General features: G+C 38.5%; 1 protein-coding gene across 1 annotated transcript in view; it reads right to left on the bottom strand.

The window, feature by feature from the left end:
- Positions 1-24283, bottom strand: part of LOC122816533 (ATP-sensitive inward rectifier potassium channel 12) — an 855635-nt gene that overhangs the window by 99745 nt on the left and 731607 nt on the right. The gene's annotated exons all lie outside the window — the stretch shown is intronic.

Consider the following 24283-nt stretch of genomic DNA (forward strand, 5'->3'; position numbering starts at 1 on the left):
GATGTAGTTCTTTCTTCACTGCACTCTCCTGGTCTGGGTTCTTCACGTTGCTCATGTTTTTAGTGACAGTTCTTGGTTGTTTGTTATTATAAGATGTAGTTCTTTCTTCACTGCACTCTCCTGGTGTGGGTTCTTCACGTTGCTCATGTTTTTAGTGACAGTTCTTGGATGTTTGTTATCATAAGATGTAGTTCTTTCTTCACTGCACTCTCCTGGTGTGGGTTCTTCACGTTGCTCATGTTTTTAGTGACAGTTCTTGGATGTTTGTTATCATAAGATGTAGTTCTTTCTTCACTGCACTCTCCTGGTGTGGGTTCTTCACGTTGCTCATGTTTTTAGTGACAGTGCCTGGATGTTTGTTATTATAAGATGTAGTTCTTTCTTCACTGCACTCTCCTGGTGTGGGTTCTTCACGTTGCTCATGTTTTTAGTGACAGTTCTTGGATGTTTGTTATTATAAGATGTAGTTCTTTCTTCACTGCACTCTCCTGGTGTGGGTTCTTTGAGTTGCTCATGTTTTTAGTGACAGTTCTTGGATGTTTGTTATCATAAGATGTGGTTCTTTCTTCACTGCACTCTCCTTGTGTGGGTTCTTCACGTTGCTCATGTTTTTAGTGACAGTTCTTGGTTGTTTGTTATCATAAGATGTAGTTCTTTCTTCACTGCACTCTCCTGGTGTGGGTTCTTCACGTTGCTCATGTTTTTAGTGACAGTTCTTGGATGTTTGTTATCATAAGATGTGGTTCTTTCTTCACTGCACTCTCCTTGTGTGGGTTCTTCACGTTGCTCATGTTTTTAGTGACAGTTCTTGGTTGTTTGTTATCATAAGATGTGGTTCTTTCTTCACTGCACTCTCCTGGTGTGGGTTCTTCACGTTGCTCATGTTTTTAGTGACAGTTCTTGGATGTTTGTTATTATAAGATGTAGTTCTTTCTTCACTGCACTCTCCTGGTGTGGGTTCTTCACGTTGCTCATGTTTTTAGTGACAGTTCTTGGTTGTTTGTTATTATAAGATGTAGTTCTTTCTTCACTGCACTCTCCTGGTGTGGGTTCTTTGAGTTGCTCATGTTTTTAGTGACAGTTCTTGGATGTTTGTTATCATAAGATGTAGTTCTTTCTTCACTGCACTCTCCTGGTGTGGGTTCTTCACGTTGCTCATGTTTTTAGTGACAGCTCTTGGTTGTTTGTTATCATAAGATGCAGTTCTTTCTTCACTGCACTCTCCTGGTGTGGGTTCTTCACGTTGCTCATGTTTTTAGTAACAGTTCTTGGATGTTTGATATTATAAGATGTAGTTCTTTCTTCACTGCACTCTCCTGGTCTGGGTTCTTCACGTTGCTCATGTTTTTAGTGACAGTTCTTGGGTGTTTGTTATTGTAAGATGTAGTTCTTTCTTCACTGCACTCTCCTGGTGTGGGTTCTTCACGTTGCTCATGTTTTTAGTGACAGTTCTTGGATGTTTGTTATTATAAGATGTAGTTCTTTCTTCACTGCACTCTCCTGGTCTGGGTTCTTCACGTTGCTCATGTTTTTAGTGACAGTTCTAGGATGTTTGTTATTGTAAGATGTAGTTCTTTCTTCACTGCACTCTCCTGGTGTGGGTTCTTCACGTTGCTCATGTTTTTAGTGACAGTTCTAGGATGTTTGTTATTGTAAGATGTAGTTCTTTCTTCACTGCACTCTCCTGGTGCGGGTTCTTCGAGTTGCTCATGTTGAGATCTCCAGTAGAAAACTTCTTGACAGGAATAATTAAAACATTCTCTTGACTGTGTATTAATTTTTAGAAAACAATAAAGAGTCTATGTTAATCTATCTTTTAGTTAGATGTTTCTAAAAATTTAAGTATATTTCCTTCAGGATATTAAAATCTAAGCAGAGCTATGGACTTCTGCTGCTATCAGACTGGCATCTTGGTCATGACCCCAACACTGAAAGCTTTTGAAGACTCTAGGAAAAGCAGGTAGCAGTAAAAGGATGCTGTCACAGAGAGTAGCCATGTGATTAATAAAGTCTGCTAGTGCTGCTTGAGACTGACAGCCTGAATGGAAGCCGAGCTGAATATTTATCTATTCACTGTTTGTGGCCAAGTATTTTGTTTTTTGAATATGAACTACTTTTTCCAGAGTTTTAGCCAGTGGTTTAAATACTGAAGGTCTGTAGTTTTTAAACTTTTGCTTGTCTTTATGTTTGAACAGTAGAAGTAATTTGGTGTCTTTTGAACTGAGGGAAAACTTGCTTCTTGAAATCCTCTCTCTGCAATTGTTGTTAAAGGGCATGCTATGCCATTGGAGATGTGCTTTGGTAAAAGTGGTAGATTTTCCTTGGTTGCCACCCATCTCCTTTTAGTTTTTAGAGCAGCTTTGTTCTTTCGTTGGCTAGGATTGGTTTAAAAACAATGTCTTGCATTTTGCTGATGTCTTGCATTTTGCTGGTTATTAGATGGTTTGATAGGTGAAATAGGGTTGCCAACTTTTCAAATACTCAAAGTGGGAAATTTATTGTAGAAACATAAGATTTTGCAGGACAAACCTTACCCACAGCCAGTGCTAAGGACAGAACTTCACGTTTTGCTAAAATAAAAACTTATTTTTCTAGTGTTTGAGTTGCTTATACTGTTTCAAACCACATTTAGACATTTCAGATACATAGGATCATAGGAAGTTACTAAGCTATTGGCCCTGAGGCCCTTATAAGCCTAGCCAAGAGTTTAGCCCATGTTTAGACAAGTCAGCACCCAAAGCCCCTGTCCAGCAGGGACACAGGTGGAATCCCAGGGGTGTATTTTCTGTTTCCCATCCAGTTATCCAGGTTGCACTTGAAAAGGGAGAATGAAGTACTCTACTTGACATGGAGAGGGAGTCTATTCCACAGATGGGGGAGTCTCTGGGACATAAATCTGTCCTTCCAACAAGTCCTATTGATGTCACAGACCAGGTTGAGGTTGCAAGTCTGGGTTACTTGAGTGTAGCTTGACTTGCAGATATACAGCAGTCTCATCAAGGCTGGGTCTGAGATTGCTTTGTGTGCCAGACAGAGGTCACCTCTGAGGAGTCTGTATGAAACTGAGTAGAGGGATAGGGCTTTTTACCTGCCTGTGTAGGGTAGATGTTTGAGGTCCTGGATTCTTCTGGTGAGGAATCTCTGTGGTATCTCCAGCTGCTGCATGTGCTTTGCTAGGTAAATGCTGAAGGGGGTGTTGTAATCAGTAATTGGCCTTATAAGGGAAGATACAAGGATGTTATGACCTTCATGTCCCTGGATGAGATACCCTTACTTATGAGGTGGACCATGTAGAAAACTTTCTGTACAATGGAAGCAAGATGGTGGTCAAAAGTCAGGTCGCTATCAACCTATGTGCCCAAATCCCTCATGACTGATTGTGTGCTTATGACATTATTAATATGATAATATTTGGGGACATCACTCTCCCCAAAGGGGATGATGATGATGCATTTTTTGGCATTCATCTTGAGGCCATGTTTCTGGCACCAGTCATTCGTTAGGGTGAGACCCTCTTGGAGGATGTCCACATCACTTGGAGAATTGATGACTGCACCCAGTTTGCAGTCATCTGCAAATTTAGTCAGCCATAGCCCCCTGGTTTTGGCCTGCACCTGAGAGAAGTATATCCTGAATAACAGAAGCCCCAAGACCGATCCCTGGGTACATCGCTAGTTACAGGTCTACTGCTTGAGGTGGCTTTCCCTGTTTTGATTAGGTGGGTTCTATCAGTGAGGCAGTTTGCTACCCATCTGATAACATATGGATTGATGCCTAGTTGAGAGAGTTTATAACAAAATAATTGTTTTATGCAACTATTAAATAAAACATAGGAAATATTTTTTGTCCAAAAATTTCAGTACATTCACCATTTTTCATGTTTTTTTCCACAGGACTCAATTGCACAAGCATACTTTCAAACCCCAAACAGAGGGCTTCAAAGCCAAAGGAGGTCGACTTTCAAAGACATTCACACCTTCCAGGCTGGTCAAACAGTACAGGAGACACTCCAAGTGCAGTTAAATGTTGACAAAACACCTATTCAAATCATAGCTAGCTACAGACCCACAACCATGACTCAGGACGCCCACTCCACCTATCTGGATTTACTTGAATCCATCAAGATTCAACCCTCTACCCTGATCCTGGGTGACTTAACTACCCAACCATAGAGTGGAAGACCTGTTCTAGCCCAAACATGAATGCCCACAGATTCATCAACTTCGTCAATGCCAATGCATTGAATCAGCTGGTCGACACCCCTATGAGAGGTGAAAATATTCTGGACCTGGTCCTAACCAACATGAGTAGCCACTGTAACACTCCTAGAGTCTCATCCTCCTTGGTAAGATCCGACCATAAAGGGATCGCTTTTGAAGTCACCATCTCCCCTAATCCCCCCTTGTCAGGGACAAATAAAAAAACTTTCCCAAAGCTGACTACAGTCTCCTCAGAGCAGGTATAAGCAGTTTCACAGCCACTGTCCCTTCAGTTGGAACTAGCACTAATATCCATGCTTACACCAAAAAACGATATGAGTACCTACATAGCTGTATGGACTCAGCAATACATGACAGGACCAAATCATCCTCCTCAAGGAAGAGTAAACCTGTCTGGTAGAAAGCAGCAATAAACAAACTCTATAATAGAAGGAAATAATTGCTGCCCAGGTCCAAGAAGGAGCAGGTGCCAAGTTGAAAGCAATCTCTCCTTTGTCTGCACAAGAAAATAAGGTCATTGGTGAAATCCTCTAAGGCTAACTTCGAGTCCAAATTGGCCACATCCACCAAGGACAATCACAAGGCCTTCTTCACATATGTCTGCAACCTCAAAGGCAACACCCAAATCTGCTCTGAACTGGTGGTCAATAACACCACGTACACAAATGCCATAGATATAGCCAACCTGCTAGCAGACAAGTTCAGTCAAAACTTCACCCTCCTGTCCTTCCATCAGTAAACCGGGACATCCCCAACACCTGCCCCCCTCCCCTCAGTACCAGGGAGCAGGTCCTTAATGCCCTCTCAAAGGCAAAAAATACAGTCTCCATGGGACCTGATAACATCCCTGGCTGTATCTTACATGAACTCAGTCATGAGCTCTCAGATCCATTAGACACCCTAATCAACCAAAGCCTGAGCACCGGCTTCATCCCAGCTGAATGGAGGACAGCCACTGTCATCCCTCTATACAAAGATGGAGTATCCACTGACCCAGGCAATTATAGGCCAATCAGCCTAACTAGCCTGATCTGCAAGGCCATGGAACGCATTATCATAGACTTTATAAATAAGGACATTGGCAAATGCTTGACCCCCACACAGTTTTTTTTGTCAAAGGGAGATCATGCCTATTAAACTTGGTTGACTTCTTTGAAACAGTCACCAAAGCCATGGATGAGGGGAAGACGGTGCACACTGCCTACTTTGACCTAGCCAAAGCCTTTGATACTATTCCCCACTCGGCATAATAGATAAACTCTCCTTGCTAGGCATCAACCCGTATGTTACCAGATGGGTAGCTAACTGGTTCACTGATAGAACCCACTCAGTCAAAGTAGAGGAAGCTACCACTAGCAGTAGACCTGTAACGAGTGGTGTACCCCAAGGATCAGTCTTGGGGCCTCTACTGTTTGGGATATACTTTTCTGAGATGCAAGCCAAAACCAATAGTCTATGGCTGACCATGTTTGCAGATGACTGCAAGCTGGGTGCTGTCTTAAATTCCCCTAGTGATGTGAATATCATCCAAGAGGGCCTCACCCAAACTAATGATTGGTGCCAGAAGCATGGCCTCAAACTGAATGCCAAGAAATGCATCATTATTCCCTTTGGGGAAAATGTCATCCCACTAATTATCACATTAATAACAACTTACTAAGCATGCAATCAGTCATGAGGGACTTGGGGACCCAGGTTGATAGCAACCTGACTTTTGATCACCACATTACCTCCATTGTATTGAAGGCTTTCTACATGGCTCAGCTCATAAGTAAGGGTATTTCATCCAGGAACAAGGACGTCATAACAGCCCTGTACTTCTCCCTTATCAGACCCATTATTGAGTACAATGCCCCCTTTGGCATGTACCTTGCCAAGCACATGCAGCAGTTGGAGAGACCACAGAGGTTCCTGACCAGGAAAATCCAGGGTCAAAAGCACCTATACTATACAGATAGCCTAAAAGCCCTGTCTCTTTACTCAGTCTCATACAGACTGCTCAGAGGTGACCTGTGTCTGGCATACAAGGCCATTTCAGACCCAGCCTTGATGGAGTTGCTGCATATCTGTAAGACAAACTCCACTCACGCAACCTGCACACAAGGCCTTAACCTGGTCTGTGACATTAATAGAACTTCATGTCAAACAGAGTGCCTCTCTAACCTCTTTAACAGGAACCTGGATGACTGGATGGGAAACAGAAAATATGCCCCTGGGATCCCACCTGTGTCCCTGCTGGACAGGAAAAACAGGTGCTGACTTTGAGGGAACATGGGCGAAATTCTTGGCTAGGCTTATAAGGGCCTCCAGGCCAATACCCTAGTACCATCCTATGAACCTATAAAGAGGAAACGGTGGTAACACTAAGGTGAGGGTAAACTTGATTGGCTGTATTTATCTATAGCAGATTTGTAAACTAGGCAAATGCTTTAGCCGTATCTAGGTTTGGTGGTAGATTTAGTGGTTTGTTCTCAGTAACTTTTGAATTGCACATCACTTTATTGATAGTGCCTAGAAAGCAGCAGGGTTGTCTTTTTTAGCTAGTCTTATTTTTTTGGCACAGATTCTGTCACCATTATCTTTTTAGGTTTACCAGGCTATATCAAGAGATTTCATTCAATTTACACTGGGTTGATTAATCCAGATGAGGAGTGCATGTTTACATGGATAGTTCCAGTAAAGGCATATATGCCAAGAAGGAATGGATTACTGTTAAGTATGTATATACCTTTATTAATAGTTGTAGTACGAAGTAGTATAAGCCAGTTAACAGCTTATAATTTATGTAGATAAACATAAATTATATAACATAATTTATGCAAGATTGTGTCAGCTGAAAGTCTATATACCAATTATATAAGCCTCACATATTTTTGGAATGGTGGTGATGGTGGGGCTTAGTGTTTTTAGACTCCATGCATAACCAGATAAGCCCACGAGACACAAATGTCCTCATTCAGGTGTGACCCAGGAGCAGCATTTGGTCAAGTGACTTTCTCTGAATCACACAGTAACCTAATGGAGGAGGGGATAGAATCAAACCCTGCACTCTTGACTACATGAAGCAGCTCATTAACAGACCCTTAATCCTCTGTGTTAACTGCCAGACAAGAGGTGCTTTCAAGGCATTTGCGCCATTTACAGCCAAACAACAAGAAGGTGGTTGATAATGCATTATAATGCAGAAAGCATATGAAGGTGTCTTAAATGAAAGGCAAATAAATAAGTATTAAATATAAATAGCCTGTATGTAAAAGATATGATAAAGTACACAATACACTGACAGTAGTATGCTTGCAGGAAAATAATGACAAAGTACTGCAAGCCAAGCTCATCAATATCCCCACTGCCACCTTAATCATGTGCGATAACACTAGCCCTATTCCTGCCTATCCTTAATCCTAAGCCAAGCTCATCAATATCCCCACTGCCACCTTAATCATGTGCGATAACAATAGCCCTATTCCTGCCTATCCTTAATCCTAAGCCAAGCTCATCAATATCCCCACTGCCACCTTAATCATGTGCGATAACAATAGCCCTATTCCTGCCTATCCTTAATCCTAAGCCAAGCTCATCAATATCCCCACTGCCACCTTAATCATGTGCGATAACACTAGCCCTATTCCTGCCTATCCTTAATCCTGCACCTTACTTTGTGAAAACAAAAAAAACCTTTCCCTAACAGGATCACTGCATAAGACATTCAGACTCACTTTCCACATACCAACATGCATACACAACACTGAATAGATGTATACAGACATACACGTGTGCATACAAATATACATATTTGTTAAATGACAGCAGATAATGATTAAATGAGCTGGACGGTGTTAGAGTATTGCTTCAGTCATGCAGTAATACTGACAAAGTATATGTGGGTTTGTGCATGTGATAATTTCAGCAGGGTAACACTGTGTAATGTAGTAAAGCAGCTGCAGAGGCTCATGTTGTCCTGCAAGGACTGAATTTCTAGAAAGCATCCAGTTTTTATGTTACATTTTTCTGAATTACAGCAACACATTACTTGTCTTTAATTTCATCAGGAAAATAAAGCTTTTCAGGGCTTCCTGCATTCTTTTGTATGGATGTAGAGTAAATGACCAGAGAAATGCAACTGAATCCTGAGCACCCCACTAAACCCTGAGTACCCCACTGAACCCTGAGTACCTCACCGAACCCTGAGTACCCAACCAAAGCCTGAGTACCCCACCAAACCCTGAGTACCCCACCAAAGCCTGAGTACCTCACCAAACCCTGAGTACCCCACCAAAGCCTGTGTACCCCATCATTCACATACGTCTTCACATCCATGTACCAAATACATCTAATTTACAGTGGCATCTTTAATTGTTATTGCAACATTTAAATTAGCATCTTGTATATCATCAGTACTGAGTGATGTGAGCACTATGCAAGCATCTCTTAAAAATTACATAGTATTTATTTGTTATACAATGTGTATTTTAAATATAATTTAGTTATCTTTTTGTTAGTTTTGCAGTTTCTAGCTTAATATGTAATAAGTGCATGCATAGAGTTTAAATTACTGTAAAACACAAAAGGAACCAGTTGGCAAGGCTGCAAAGTACAAATGTAACTTTAATAAAATAAAGTAAAAACACAGGATAAGCACTTTCATGACCTAACTAGTCACTTCCTCAGATCACTCACAATGCAAACAATTATCCATTAAATAACCAAACTCAAAATTAACTCTTAAGATCATGTGATCTTAATAGCAGTCTTAAGGGTACACACCGATTTAAACCTTTACCCCTATCACTTTGAAGTTCAAGAATCCATTTAATTTCAAAACGTTCAGTTGCAGTTCTAACATATCCTCTTCTAAAAGACATTCTAAGTAACTCTAACACAGAAAATCTAAAGTATGTTCATCAGTAGTTGTGGAGATTTGTTTTGATAAGGCATTTCTCACATCCTGCTTACTAATACTACACAGATGCTCTTGTATTCTGTCCTTAATGTTCTATTGATCTTCCTGACGTAAAAAACTATGGCATACAGTGCATAGAGACAAACAAAGAAGATTATTGCTTTCACATGTAGCAACTGCTTAAGCCTATAAATCTTTATATCAGGATAAAAATAACATCTTTGTTAATATAGTGACACATGACACATCCTCCACACGTATGTGTTCCACAGTGGTCAGAATGATAAATAATCTTGATCTTAAGCGGTAATTTTGAGTTTGGTTATTTAATGGATAATTATTTGCATTGTGAGTGATCGGAGGAAGCGACTAGTTAGGTTGCAAAAGCGCTTATCCTGTGTTTTTACTTTATTTTATTGAAGTTATGTTTTAACTCTGCGGCCCTGCCAACTGGTTACTTTTGTGTTTTACTGTTGGATTTGTTGTATTATCAGTCTTATCTGTTGTATCAAGTTCTTTGCTGCTATTTTGAATTACTAGGTTGTACTAATCCCGGCAGAAATGGGTCCCTGCTTATCACAATGTTATCCTAGTTAACAAACCAGTAAACCTAAATAAAAGCATACTGGCATACAGTGAACAAACAGCACATGCTAGCTTCCTGATGAGGCAGGCGACTTCATCTCCAAAATAAATAAACAGGTACAAACAGAAACCTGACCTGAAGCGTTGCATTGTACATATTGAAAAAAAATTCATAGTTCCCTTGACAAAAGTCCCCCTTCCATAGTGCAAAATAAACTGAAACTGGTTCCTAGAAACATCAAAACATGTCCCTAGACAATGCAGCTCTTTCTTTCACATTTTGCCAACCTATACATTTCTTTACTTCAGATGGATCACTACTGCGATGGTGTGCTACTGATTTTAAAAGTTCTTCACCATTAAACGCACATGTTGTAACAGCCCTACCATTATAGTCTTTCATTTTTAATTTACATGGCCAGTATTTTTTAACCTTATTTGTTCTCTCTAAATGATGAATGTACTCATCCAGGGCTAGGATTTTTCTACATTTCTGTGATTTCTGTGTTGCATACACAGAACCAAGTATGCTGGGTGCGTACTGCATTACATCTGCCATGTTCGAATACAAGTACTTCCATTGTATGACTCATAGCTTTCTTTACCATGGTTTATCATGTCTGAATGGAACTGGTCTCTACATAAGACAACGTCTACAAAAGTTATTAGTATGATAGATATTATCTACATTTACAGACTACGTAAAACATGCAAATGTTATGGCTATACTTAATAATAAATATCTAATGGGAGATAACATTCACTAGTAATGTACATGTAGTTCATTCATGCAATGTGAACACTTTTATGTTATACCTAAACTACTGCAGAATTGTAGCTGCAATCTGCCAACATATTCTGAATTGCGATATTGTGGGCTTTTATTAATCTGCCATTTCATTATTTTGTGCTCGATATTTTCAATCTCAGTATTTTGGAAACTCGATTTTTAGATATAGACCCATATATATATATATATATATATATATATATATATATATATATATATATATATATATATATATATACACACACACACACACACACACACACACACACACACACACACACACACACACACACACACACACACACACACACACACACACACACACACACACACACACACACACACACACACACACACACACACACACACACACACACACACACACACACACACACACACACACACACACACACACACACACACACACACACACACACACACACACACACACACACACACATACCTGGGTAAGACTATTTCTTTGTTTCTCCACTGTTTACAAAAAAAGTTAAAAGTACTGGTTGGGATTCTTTCTACAGTTTCATATTCTTAAATGTGCTTCATACCAATAAATAATCTCATCCAAGAATATCCATAAACTTATTCAAAATATGTAATGCAGACATAAATAAAAAATGAAGAAAATTGAGATCGAAACAATATTTGACAAGTGTTCTTTTGCTTGTAAATGGGTAAATGGGAGAGCATTTAGAACTTGTGTGGTGTTTTATATTAAGTAACCAGATACTTACTGAATATCCAGTCTGACATGTTAATAGCCAATTAATGGTACTGATAATATTAAACATTTTATGGAGGTAAACTACGATAAACAGATTCAGAAGTCAAAGGAAATACAAAAGTGTATATCAGAGCTATTATCAAAACCATATCAGAGTTCCACATTTGCTTATAAAAAATGTTTTACACAAATGAGACCAAAATGGAAATTGTTTTTTCTTTTGCTGGATTAATAACAAAATAGTTTCATTATAATCACATACAGAATATAAAATCAGATACAAGAATACTGTCAAACAATCAAGAAATAATTCATGCTTTTGGTAAAGACTGTGACCACATTTATGATTATTTGCATGACAAATTTTTGCAAAAGATCAGGAGATTTCTGTCAAGTTCTAAATCTATTTAGAATCTTATTTTATCTCTCCCATATGGAAGGACGCAAGTTCTGATACACTGCCTGAGTACAAAAGCACATTGACAATGACTTTCCCTATATTAAGTTTATTGTCATAGATTCTTTTTCATTTGATGGTTACTTTTCTATGAAAAGACTCTTTACGATTGTTAAAGCAGACAAGGACTGTACTAATATGAATAATTATAAACCAGTATCTTTGTTAAACTCTGACTACAAAATCCATGTTAAATCTGTTAATTACTACTCATTGCAGGTGTTTACTGGGATTATATATAATAGCAAATGTGGATCTATCCCTACCAGGAACATATACAGAGACAATCTTTTTCTATAAACTGTTTATTGCATATCTGGACACATACCTAGACTAAGGTAGCTTTCTATTATATAGATACATATAAGGTTTTGATATAATAAAGAAATTATACTTTTATACATCAGAATAATGAAGTTGCCAAATCTAACATATAAGCAGAAATTCTGCTTCATTTTTGAACACACAGTATTTCTTAAATATAAATGGAAGGAGCTTTTTCTTGGACTGAAAAGCAGAGAGAGCTTCGGAGCCGTTCTATTTCTTCTGTATCATTGGTTCCTTCACTCAACCCAGTTTTCTCTGCAATGGAGGAGAATTAGGGGAGAAAAGTATTTCAGCATTACATTTATAGTTTATGTCGATATTTTATTGCTACAGGCCTTTTTGGGTCAGCTGAGTTGATTAGTATGCTGACTCAACATCAGATTAACCCAAACAAGTGTAAGTTTAGCTCTTTAGTGAAGAAAAGATAATTAGAATTAAGGTTCAGAAAGTTCTGGCTGGAAATATTCACTCACTTTGCAGCAAACAATAAATACACAAGTAATGCATTTGTATCAGATCATGCTTCAAATTGCAGATAAATATTATATGATAAAATCCATTTTTTGCAAAAATAATTAATTTTCTTAAGTTGAAATGTATCACTTGGACGTTTTTTGTTAATATGCTCTATTTTCTCCCATATTTAGTGGTATACAAAAGTAAAAAGCAATGGAGGAAATTTCTTTGGAGGGTTACCCAGGAAACCTTACTTGCATTCACTTAATAAGGGTTTTTTAAAACGGTAAACCCTGGGCTGTCTTCCTTCATGCATGCATGGATAAATTATTCAGAACGGAATATATTACTTTGAGAAGAATGGCTGTTTTTGCAGAATGTACATCTTATCTTCATCTATTAATGTTGCATGTTCTTCAAACAGATAAGCAAAAAAAAAAAGTTTATTAAAGGATTTACAAACCTTGATTAAAAAAATAATTATTGCATAAAACTTGTTTCTTTTCATTAACATAGTTGTCCAGTTTCTGCATGGTTGCCAATTAAGATTTATAGACATTTGAGAAAAGATTTTCCCTTAGCTGACTAAGTTATTGAAATAATTATTCTTTCTAGATGGAGCGAGCCCCCAGCCAACACTGATAATTTTCTTCTAACCATATAGTGGATATATCTTTATATCTATCTATCTGTCTGTCTGTCTATCTATTTTCCATTTGCTCACCAGGATGGTGCACTGGTCCAAAGACCCTTTTCAACTTTGGGATTTCTCCAGGGCAAACCTTCTTCAGCTTGTGGAAGACCTTCAGAAAATTCTAACAATCCTCCAAAAATGGTCCCAAATGAGAGGGCTAGCACCATGTCTTCCCTAAATATAATGGTAATTCCAGAATGAACCTCTCTGGTGGATCTCCCATATTAATAAACTGCACAACAAATGGAAAATAATGGAAAGTTGTAAGAAATCCCCATCTCCCTATCTTAAGATCATACTGAAGCTTGCCAGCAAGGAACTTAAAGAGTATAATTAAACATGTGAAGCAGATGAGTATGCACAATCTGTGTATACTGCTTATCTTGATATGATTGAGGCTTTTGACACTATTCCTATGTTGGTATTATTGAAGTTAGGCAAATGTAATGTAAACCCCTACATTATCCACTGGTTTACAAACTGGCAGTTCAACAGATCCCACATACAAACCAATACCTTTGAAGTGTAGTTGATTATGTTTGCTGATGACTGCAAGCTAGGCACTGTTACGTTCTCATCCACTGATACTAAACTGTTCCAAAATGGGCTGGAATATGCATATACCTGGTAAACTGAAACCAGTCTCATGCTAAACGCAAATAAGTAAAGCATAGTAGCATTCAGCAAAAAAGCTGTTCTGGCCTCATATAATATAAGTAATACTTCCTTTCAAACAGATACTATCATTAGGGAACAGGTCATTAATGCTCTCTTTAAGACCAAGAACACTGCGTCAGTGGGCCCAGACAATATCCCAGTATGCTTTCTAAATAGCATGAAACATGACCTATCAGGACCTCTGGAATTACTACTTAACTGTTGCTTCCAAACAGACTTCATACTTCATGAATCGAGAAAGGCAACAGTCATCCTTCTGCACAAAGGTGGGCCATCTACAGACCCATAAGTCTCACTGGTCTTATATGTAAAGCCATGGAAAGAATTATCATGGAGATGATCAACAGAGATATTGTAAGCCTCCAGACACTAGACCCAACCTAGTTTGGTTTCATCAAGGGCAAATCATGCTACTCAACCTGGTGGACTTCTTTGAGAAGGTCATCAAAGCAATGGATGAGGCTAAAATCGTTCATACTGCCTATCTTGACCTGGCCAAGGCATTTGACACAACACCTCACTCAGGCATTGTTGACAAACTCAAGAGGTTAGGTACAACCCTGTATGTCACCCAGTGGATAGCCAACTGGGTCACAGATAGGACCCAAGAAGTTAGAACTGGGGAGTCCATCTCTACAAAGAGGCTAGTCATCCCTCTTGGATCAGTCCATGGACCGCTCCTTTTTGGCATTTACTTCTCTGAAGTCAAGGCCAATGTCATTGGCCTCTGGCTGACTAAATTTGCAGATGATTGCAAATTAGGAGCTGCCATTGAATCTCACACTGACTTAAATTTTCTCCAGGAGGGGCTGATACAGACAAACAACTAATGTCAGAGCCATGGACTAAAACTAAATGCCAAGAAATGCATAATAGTATCCTTTGGGAAGTCATCCATCCCTGGAAACTATCATATTGACAACACACCCCTTAGAGCTGACCCAGTAGTCAGGGACTTAGGGACACACATAGATAGTAATCTAGCATTTGACCATCATGTGTCTACAGTGGTGAGGAAATCATTCTATGTTGCACAACTTATAAACAAAGGTATGGCATCTAAGCCCAAGGAAGTCATTGTTCCATTGTATTTGGCATTCATCAGACCTATCATTGAGTACAGTGTCCCCTTTGGTATGTATCTAACCAGGCATATCCAACAACTGGAACATCCACAGAGGTTCCTCACTAAAAGAATACAGGGCATAAGTAAAATGTCCTATGCAGACCACCTCAAGGACTTATCCCTGTATTCTGTCTCCTACAGGCTTTTGAGGGGAGATCTATGCCTGGCATACAGGGAGTTGTCAGACTCCACTCTAATGGACTTTTTGCATATCCCCAAAACAAACAGCACCAGAATTACCTGTTCTATAGACTTAAGCCTTGCCTGTGATATAAATAGCACCTGCTGGAGAAATAGGTATGTATCCCAGAGACTAGCCCGTCTATGAAACAGGCTCCCCATCCATGTGAGGCAGAGTTCCTCCCTAACCCGATTCAAGTGCAACTTGGACAATTGGATGGGAAACTGGAAATTCATCCCTGGTTTGGCACCTATGATTCTAATGGACACAGGTAACTGGTAAATGGTTCATCTCCCAGGCCCATGCTTACACTTATCAAGGCTATTAGAACTTGTCAGAGATTTGGGATGCATGGCTAGGCTTAAAAAGGCTCTTGTGGTCATTAGCCTAGAAAACACCTATGAAACTATGAACCTATGATACATTAATAATAGATCTGGATACTTATGTGGACAACTTTATCTCATTCAGTCAGCATGTTTCCACCATAGTCAGAAAATTTTTCTGTCTTACTCAGTTAATTTCCAAGGAAATAGCTTCAAGATCCAGAGAATTCATCTTGCCACTGTACTTTTCCCTTATCAGACTTACCTTCATATAGAATGCCCCCTTTGGTATCTACAGATCCAAATATATTGCTCACCTTGAAAGGCCCCAACAATTTTTAACCAAAATAGTTAAAGGCCTTAAATCCTTCACCTATCCTGATAGATTAGTATAACTCTTCTTATACTCACTAGCTTATTGGCTTCCCAAGGGGATTTGTGACACTTTTCAAGTTATGAGACACCCAGGCATATTTGATCTCCTATTTCTTTGCAAAACCAGTGGATCTAAAACACCCATACTAGGGATCTAAATTTACACAAACAAATAAATAAGATTCAGAAGCAGGATAGATTACTAAATAAACATATTCCCAAATTACAGAATAAATTACCATTTAGGTCAAACAAAGTACTACTTTTTTGCTTTTAAAGTTAGTTTTAATGATTGGATAAGTAATCATAAATTTACACGAGTGTTATCATGTATGGCCCTAAATGCACTACCCTTTGATCAAAGGAAAGGAATAAACACTGAAAAACTCAGGTTTTCCATTTACTCTGAATAGCTCGATTTCAGAGACACCATTCAGCTGACATAGTGACATCACCACAGCAATCAAAATGCAACACTTACATAAGAAGTCATGCTTAAAACTACATGAAACTTCAAGTGTCAACAAACTAGGAAAAGACAAACTGTACAGTTCTGTCTATCTATCTATCTATCTATCTGTCTACCTACCTCGCCTATCTATCAATCGATATATATATTCCTACATCCTTGTGGCCCAGGACCAGGGAATAAAACAAATGTACGGAGTACAAATGAACATAAGAATTGTAAGTTCTTTTCAATAAATTGAAGGAATACATTTTATTTCTGTGTCTTTTTAATTCTTGTACATGTTATTATCTCACTTCAGTTGTTCACATCACATTTTATTCCTAACAGATAGTAGTACATTTTAGAGCCCAGTGCAAAAATGCAATCTTTAACCAGTTTAGTCTTTCAGAATGCAAAAGTGAGCTGACTTTTCCCCACTATAAGGATCATTTAAGCATAAAATGTAGAAATATAAGGCAATTTTCCATACATCAGCAAAGAGAGGCCATTTTCCTGTAAGGTATGTAAGCAGCAAAATATATCAATGTCACCACTGCTTCCAGAAACATGTATCAGGGTCACCACTGCTTCCAGAAACATGCATCAGGGTCACCACTACTTCCAGAAACATGTATCAGGGTCACCACTGCATCCAGAATCATGTCTCAGGGTCACCACTACTTCCAGAAACATGTAACAGTGTCACCACTGCTTCCAAAAACATGCATCAGGGTCACCACTGCTTCCAGAAACATGTATTAGTGTCACCACTGCTTCCAAAATCATGTATCAGTGTCACCACTGCTTCCAGAATCATGTATCAGTGTCACCATGGCTTCCAGAATCATGTATCAGGGTCACCACTGCTTCCAGAAACATGTATCAGGGTCACCACTGCTTCCAGAATCATGTATCAGTCTCACCACGGCTTCCAGAATCATGTATCAGGGTCACCACTGCTTCCAGAAACATGTATCAGGGTCACCACTACTTCCAGAATCATGTATCATTGTCACCACTGCTTCCAGAAACATGTATCAGGGTCACCACTGCTTCCAGAAACATGTATCAGGGTCACCACTACTTCCAGAAACAAGTATCAGGGTCACCACTGCTTCTAGAAACATGTATCAGTGTCACCACTGCTTCCAGAAACATGTATCAGTGTCACCACTGCTTCCAGAATCATGTATCAGTGTCACCACTGCTTCCAGAAACATGTATCAGGGTCACCACTACTTCCAGAAACATGTATCAGGGTTACCACTGCTTCCCGAATCATGCATCAGTGTCACCACGGCTTCCAGAATCATGTATCAGGGTCAGCACTGCTTCCAGAAACATGTATCAGGGTTGCCACAACTTCCAGAAACATGTATAAGGTTCACCACTGCTTCCAGAATCATGTATCAGTGTCACCACTACTTCCAGAAACATGTAACAGTGTCACCACTACTTCCAAAATCATGTATCAGTGTCACCACTGCTTCCAGAATCATGTATCAGTGTCACCACTGCTTCCAGAATCAAGTATTAGGGTCACCACTGCTTCCAGAAACATGTATTAGGGTCACCACTGCTTCCAGAAACATGTATCAGGGTCACCACTGCTTCCAGAAACATGCATCAGGGTCCCCACTACTTCCAGAAACATGTATCAGTGTCACCACTTCTTCCAGAATCATGTATCAATGTCACCACGGCTTCCAGAACCATGTATCAGGGTCACCACTGCTTCCAGTAGCATGTATCAGTGTCACCACTGCTTCCAGAAACCTGTATCAATGTCACCACTGCTTCCAGAAACATCTATCAGGGTCTCCACTACTTCCAGAAACATGTATCAGTGTCACCACTTCTTCCAGAATCATGTATCAGTGTCACCACGGCTTCCAGAACCGTGTATCAGGGTCACCACTGCTTCCAGTAACATGTATCAGTGTCACCACTGCTTCCAGAAACATGTATCAATGTCGCCACTGCTTCCAGAAACATGTATCAGGGTCTCCACTACTTCCAGAAACATGTATTAGGGTCACTACTACTTCCAGAACCATGTATCAGTGTCACCACTGCTTCCAGAATCATGTATCAGTGTCACCACTGCTTCCAGAAACATGTATCAGGGTCACCACTGCTTCTAGAAACATGTATCAGGGTTACCACTACTTCCAGAAACATGTATAAGGTTCACCACTGCTTCCAGACTCGTGTATCAGTGTCACCACTACTTCCAGAAACATGTAACAGTGTCACCACTGCTTCCAGAATCATGTATCAGTGTCATCACTGCTTCCAGAATCATGTATCAGTGTTACCACTGCTTCCATAAACATGTATCAGGGTCACCACTGCTTCCAGAAGCATGTATCAGTGTCACCACTGCTTCCAGAAACATGTATCAGGGTCACCACTGCTTCCAGAAACAGGTATCAGTGTCACCACTGCTTCCAGAAACATGCATCAGGGTCACCACTACTTCCAGAAACATATATCAGTGTCACCACGTCTTCCAGAATCATGTATCAGTGTCACCACAGCTTCCAGAATCATGTATCAGGGTCACCACTGCTTCCAGTAACATGTATCATGGTCTCTATTACTTCCAGAAACATGTATCAGGGTCACTACTACTTCCAGAAACATGTAACAGTGTCACCACTGCTTCCAGAAACATGTATCAGTGTCACCACTGCTTCCAGAAACATGCATCAGGGTCACCACTACTTCCAGAAACATGTATCAGTGTCACCACATCTTCCAGAATCATGTATCAATGTCACTACTGCTTCCAGAAACATGTATCAATGTCGCCACTGCTTCCAGAAACATGTATCAGGATCTCCACTACTTCCAGAAACATCTATTAATGTCGCCACGGCTTCCAGAAATTGTAAACTAAGTAGTGCCCTTTATATGCACAGTAGAGAATGCACCAACTTTAATAAGTTTATATTTTTTATAATTGAAAAGTGGAGAAAAACCACAGAGGGGGTGAGAGTGACTTACAGCTTCTGATAAAAGAAACAGAATGGCAGCTGAGATGAAATGCTAAAGAAAAAACATTATTAGCATTTTAAAAAGAAGAGATAACCAGATATAGGCTTTACACAAACAGTTTTACCATGACAAACAACTTGTGCTATTTATCATACTGTTATATTAGCTATATTAATGCCATCTCCTAATCATTAGCATCAGATGTTTATATATTTTTAAGTATATTTTAAGTATATTTTTGTTTTTATATGTATGTTGTGTGTTACTTTTAGTATGTTTTTTTAGTATGTTTTTGTTTTGGAGCTTTTCTCCCCGGGCCTCCACTGAAAATGGACACGTATCCAGTTGGACTGGTCAACAAATGTAAAATAAAAATAAAATAAATAAAAATAAAATAAATTGAATTGTGTATAAACAGCAGAACAATATTTTAGGAAATAATTATTGAGGTGCTGATTCTAAATAGTTTCTATGTAGTGTCTGCTTTGTATTTTGCATTTTAAATATGATATTAGGTGAAAAAATGTAACTAATTTTAACTGGAAAACAGAAGGTTAACACTGCAATCAAGGACGTTATGTCATAATTATGTTACCACCTGCATTTTTAAACAGGGTGCCTTGACTCTGAAGATGCCTTTTTAGCTGTAATGCTAGGCAAAAGTGCTTAGTCAACTGCGTGTGTTTGTTTCAACTAAAAGTGTGAATTCAGTGGAATAAAAGACCATCCTTTCATTTTGAGCTTTGGGCTGCATCTTTATTTTGCTATCATAACTAGTTAGAGCATAGATGGCCATGTACTGTTATTGAGGTGTTTCAAATACAGTGAAAATGTTTCTTGTACCAAGAAAATACTGAAGTGAATAACTTAAAAAACACCAAATAAAAATAAGATTCACTGATTAAATAACTTAGTTAAATAGCGGGTGCTACATAGATTGAACTAATTTGTTTTTATGCAAATGATATGCTAAATAATTTTTCATAGAAACATTTAGTTTTCTTTAAAGTATACTTATGAATGACTTGTATATTAAACAGACTACACTAGCCATTTTAATTTACTATGGGGAAATGGGATTTTGTAATATTTAGAGGTCTGCTTGAGCATGCTAAATAAGACAAGAAAAAAAAAGCTGAAGATGGAATTGATAGTATTTTACACATTTTATCAAACAATTTCATAGTATTGTATTTATTAACCAAATGCACAAGAGTCTTTCAGGCAATCATTTAGCTCGCTGTTTTCAAATGTGCCATTTTTAAGTACGACCTTACATTCATTTTATTCCAGGGCTACCGTATAACCATGAACATAGGAGTCTAAGTCTTGTCTGACCTTAGTTTTAAAATCTATACTTTTTTCCTAATGCTTACAATAATTCAGTAGAAACATATGAATGCCCATTGGCTCTACCTGTGCCTACTGCTCCTTTATCTGCAGCTCCTTTATCTACCTTACCACTAGTTGTAATCTTTCCTGTATTACCTTCTCCCATCTGCATTTGTATTGCTCTAAAGGCACTCAAACCACCACCTCTTGAGGCAGAAGAGTTAAAATTCTTACCATTACCTCTGTTAAATATTGTCTCCTACTTTATTTTCTGAAGTTCCTTTTCAATATTTACCATATGTCCTTTCCTCCTAGATTCTAATCATGCCCACTTATTTCTCATCACCACAATTTTTTATATTCATCACAGATCACCCTCCCTCCCTTACCCGCATTTCTCTCCTCTGAGACACTCCTGCTGTTGATCTTCAGTGTGGAAAGGAATCAATTTCGAGTGGTTACATTCCCATAGTTGGTGGAAGCCATAAAACAGTTGCATTATCTGATTTTAGCAAATGCTTTGTGACTTTATTTAAAGTTCAGTGCATGCTTTAAGAATGTATTTAATGAAGCAGGAATCACAGAAATGCTAATGACTGAATATGACTACTGCCCAGAACAGGCATGGAAATGTCAATGAACAGTTCAGAGACAAGGGTGCAGCAGGGATACTGAAGAGCTGCATTACTGCTGGGCATGTAGCTGACATGCAGAACACATGCAAATGAGCTATTCAGCAAGAATGACAATGCAATTTAGTCATAGCTGTACTATGAGCCACTGGCTGTTACATAAATGCATATATTTTATAGAAGACACTGTTCTACTGCAGTACAACACCCTATGTCACTGGTGCTGTAGTGCAAGCATTCAGTGTACAGGTCACCCCATCAGGATAGTGCGTAGTAATACAGCTCTGTGTGTGACCCATACTGACCCAGGATAAATCAGAGATCCATGTGTGGGGGGGGAGTCAGCTGAGGAATGTGGGAGCCAGTAGCTAATGCTGGCTCACCTATCCTTCTGGGAAGGCATCCACTCCATTGCTAACAACCCTACTTATAAACATATATGAATTTCTAGCTCTATGTATTATATACGTGTTGGATTAAGCACATCCTACACAATGGAAATATGATACTGGCATCCTAGAATTAAACTCCACCATAGATTTTTTTTATTCTGACCAGAGTCTTATAGCAATGAGTATTCTGACCAAAATATTTATTTATTTGTCTGTCTGTTTATGTATCTATTTATCTCTACTTGCTAACTGGCACTGTTCAGCTTAAAGTATCCTCTTTCAATGGTGCTCTATTAAAAAAAATCTCCAGATATTGCCATGAGCAAAAATAACAAAAAAACATTTTGTAAAACTTATTGAAAATTAAATGAATAATAAAACATTAGGCAACAAAGAGTGAAGCAAACAAATATGGCAATATATGTATGCATGTATGTATATATATATATATATATATATATATATATATATATATATATACAAACACAAACACACACACACACGCACACACGCACACACGCACACACACACACACACACACACACACACACACACACACACACACACACACACACACACACACACACACACACACACACACACACACACACACACACACACACGCACACATACACACACACACACACACAAACACACACACATATAGATGGGTACACTTCACAATGCCGAATTTCCAAAAGATTGAATTTCATATGGCCGAGGCCATATGATCAAAGTTTCAGAATCTTGGCATTGTGAATGGAAATCTGCATACAGTGCGGAACAGGAGATTTTCCTTTTCCTCACTGTAGTGCAATCTCAGAGTTGGTATATTTAAGTAGTGGTGGTGTGGGGGGTGCAGGAGGGCTTGCCCCCCTGCAATAATGGTGAGAAACTTTTTTTTTGATTTTGTGGATATATTTTACAATGTCGAGGTTTTGAATATTTGATCATATGGTTTCAATGTTATGAAATTAGATGTTATGGGTTTTAGATGCTTCAAAGTAGACCTATATATATATATATATATATATATATATATATATATATATATATCGATATGAGCATATTCCTTTCAGTTGTCAGGTATACAATCTAATAGTCTTTAAGGAGTGTGAGTGTTGTAACTCTGTGTTGGTATTACTTATTGCCAATCCATCCATTGTATTATGGGAGGGAAGGGCTCCTGTACCCATGAATTTATAAATAACCATGTAGGTGTACTTCCTCTGCTCTCACTGATTTGTGTCTATCATGGCTGCATGATAGAGAGATGATACTTCAAAATACCATGACTAATTTTGAGCTGTTTCTGTGATTTAGTGGTGGAGCAACTGGAAAAGTGATCCAGCCAGTCAAGTTTCAGTTAATTTCGTTTGAGCTGTGGTTTAGGGAAGCTATTTTTGCACTGTTTTCTTTTTCCTGTTTATATATTACTTTGTGCTGGGGAGGAAGGGACATCTGCCCATAGTTCTATTCTACATCTCTCAGCTTAGACATGGGTAAAAATTGTTTGGGGACCAGACCACTTCCCTTGTTAAATTAAAAATAGTTTACAAAGATAAAAATAGGTTAAATCAATACAAACTAAATAAATAAATAAATAAACAAACAGATTAGTGTATAGCTGCTGCCTTTTGTTCTTATTGGTTTGGCTGTGTACATCACATATATCTAGGGAGAGAGAGTAGTTCAGAATAGCTTCAGCAGTTCTCATCTGCTTCAATGGCTTTAGTTGTAGAGTAACCAGAACCATGATCCACAGAGTTATGTTCAATTTCTGAATTAAACACAAACTTCTTTATGCTGTATGCCTTTCATATCAGTTTTTATTAACTGTGTTTCAGGGAATATGTTGATATGTTTTCTTATTTATCCACTTTGTTTATTTACTATACACATATACACTTTAGAATCACAAAAAAATAAATAAATAAATAAACAGAAGTGAGGCAGACTGAGGTGTCTAACAGTTTTTAAAGTTGCTCATTCATTTATTAGATAACATGTAACAATCACGTTTTTCATGTAACTGGCAATATATGGAGTAGATAAAACTAAATGAACTACAACAATTTATGACTGTGTCTCTTCGATCTTCATTATTGATTATGTTTTGTCAGTATGGATGTTAAGATTCACCACTTGAGCACTTCACTCCACTCTCAAGGTGTATTTCTTGACATTCGTGTTTCAGACACATAATAACTTGTTTATAACTGGACACCTGATTATGGTTCAGTATATAAAGATTATGGTTTGAAGGAAGGTAATGACTGATTTTTTCTGATTGTGAGGAAAGCTTATTCCACAATTTTGGAAAGAATTATGTAATTTGTCACCAGTGTGTTTTTTTTCTATTGTCAATATTTACCTTCTAATTAAATATCTCTCTGTCTGGTGTGAGCTTTTATATCAGCATGGCGTGGCATATACTTTCAAATAGAACAAAAGCAGACATATATCATCTTTACATAACTTGTAAGAAAATGAACAGCATAAGTTATCAGATCATAACTTGCTAAAGAACCCCATCAATTTACCTTGAAAATCATGTTAGATTCCTAAGTATTGTAGATGGACATCTTATAAACAGCAACCCAATCATCTTGGGAGGTT

The sequence above is a fragment of the Protopterus annectens genome, chromosome 12.part0, assembly GCF_019279795.1.
Source record: "Protopterus annectens isolate FY-2018-M chromosome 12.part0, PAN1.0, whole genome shotgun sequence".
Lineage (NCBI taxonomy): Eukaryota > Metazoa > Chordata > Ceratodontiformes > Protopteridae > Protopterus > Protopterus annectens.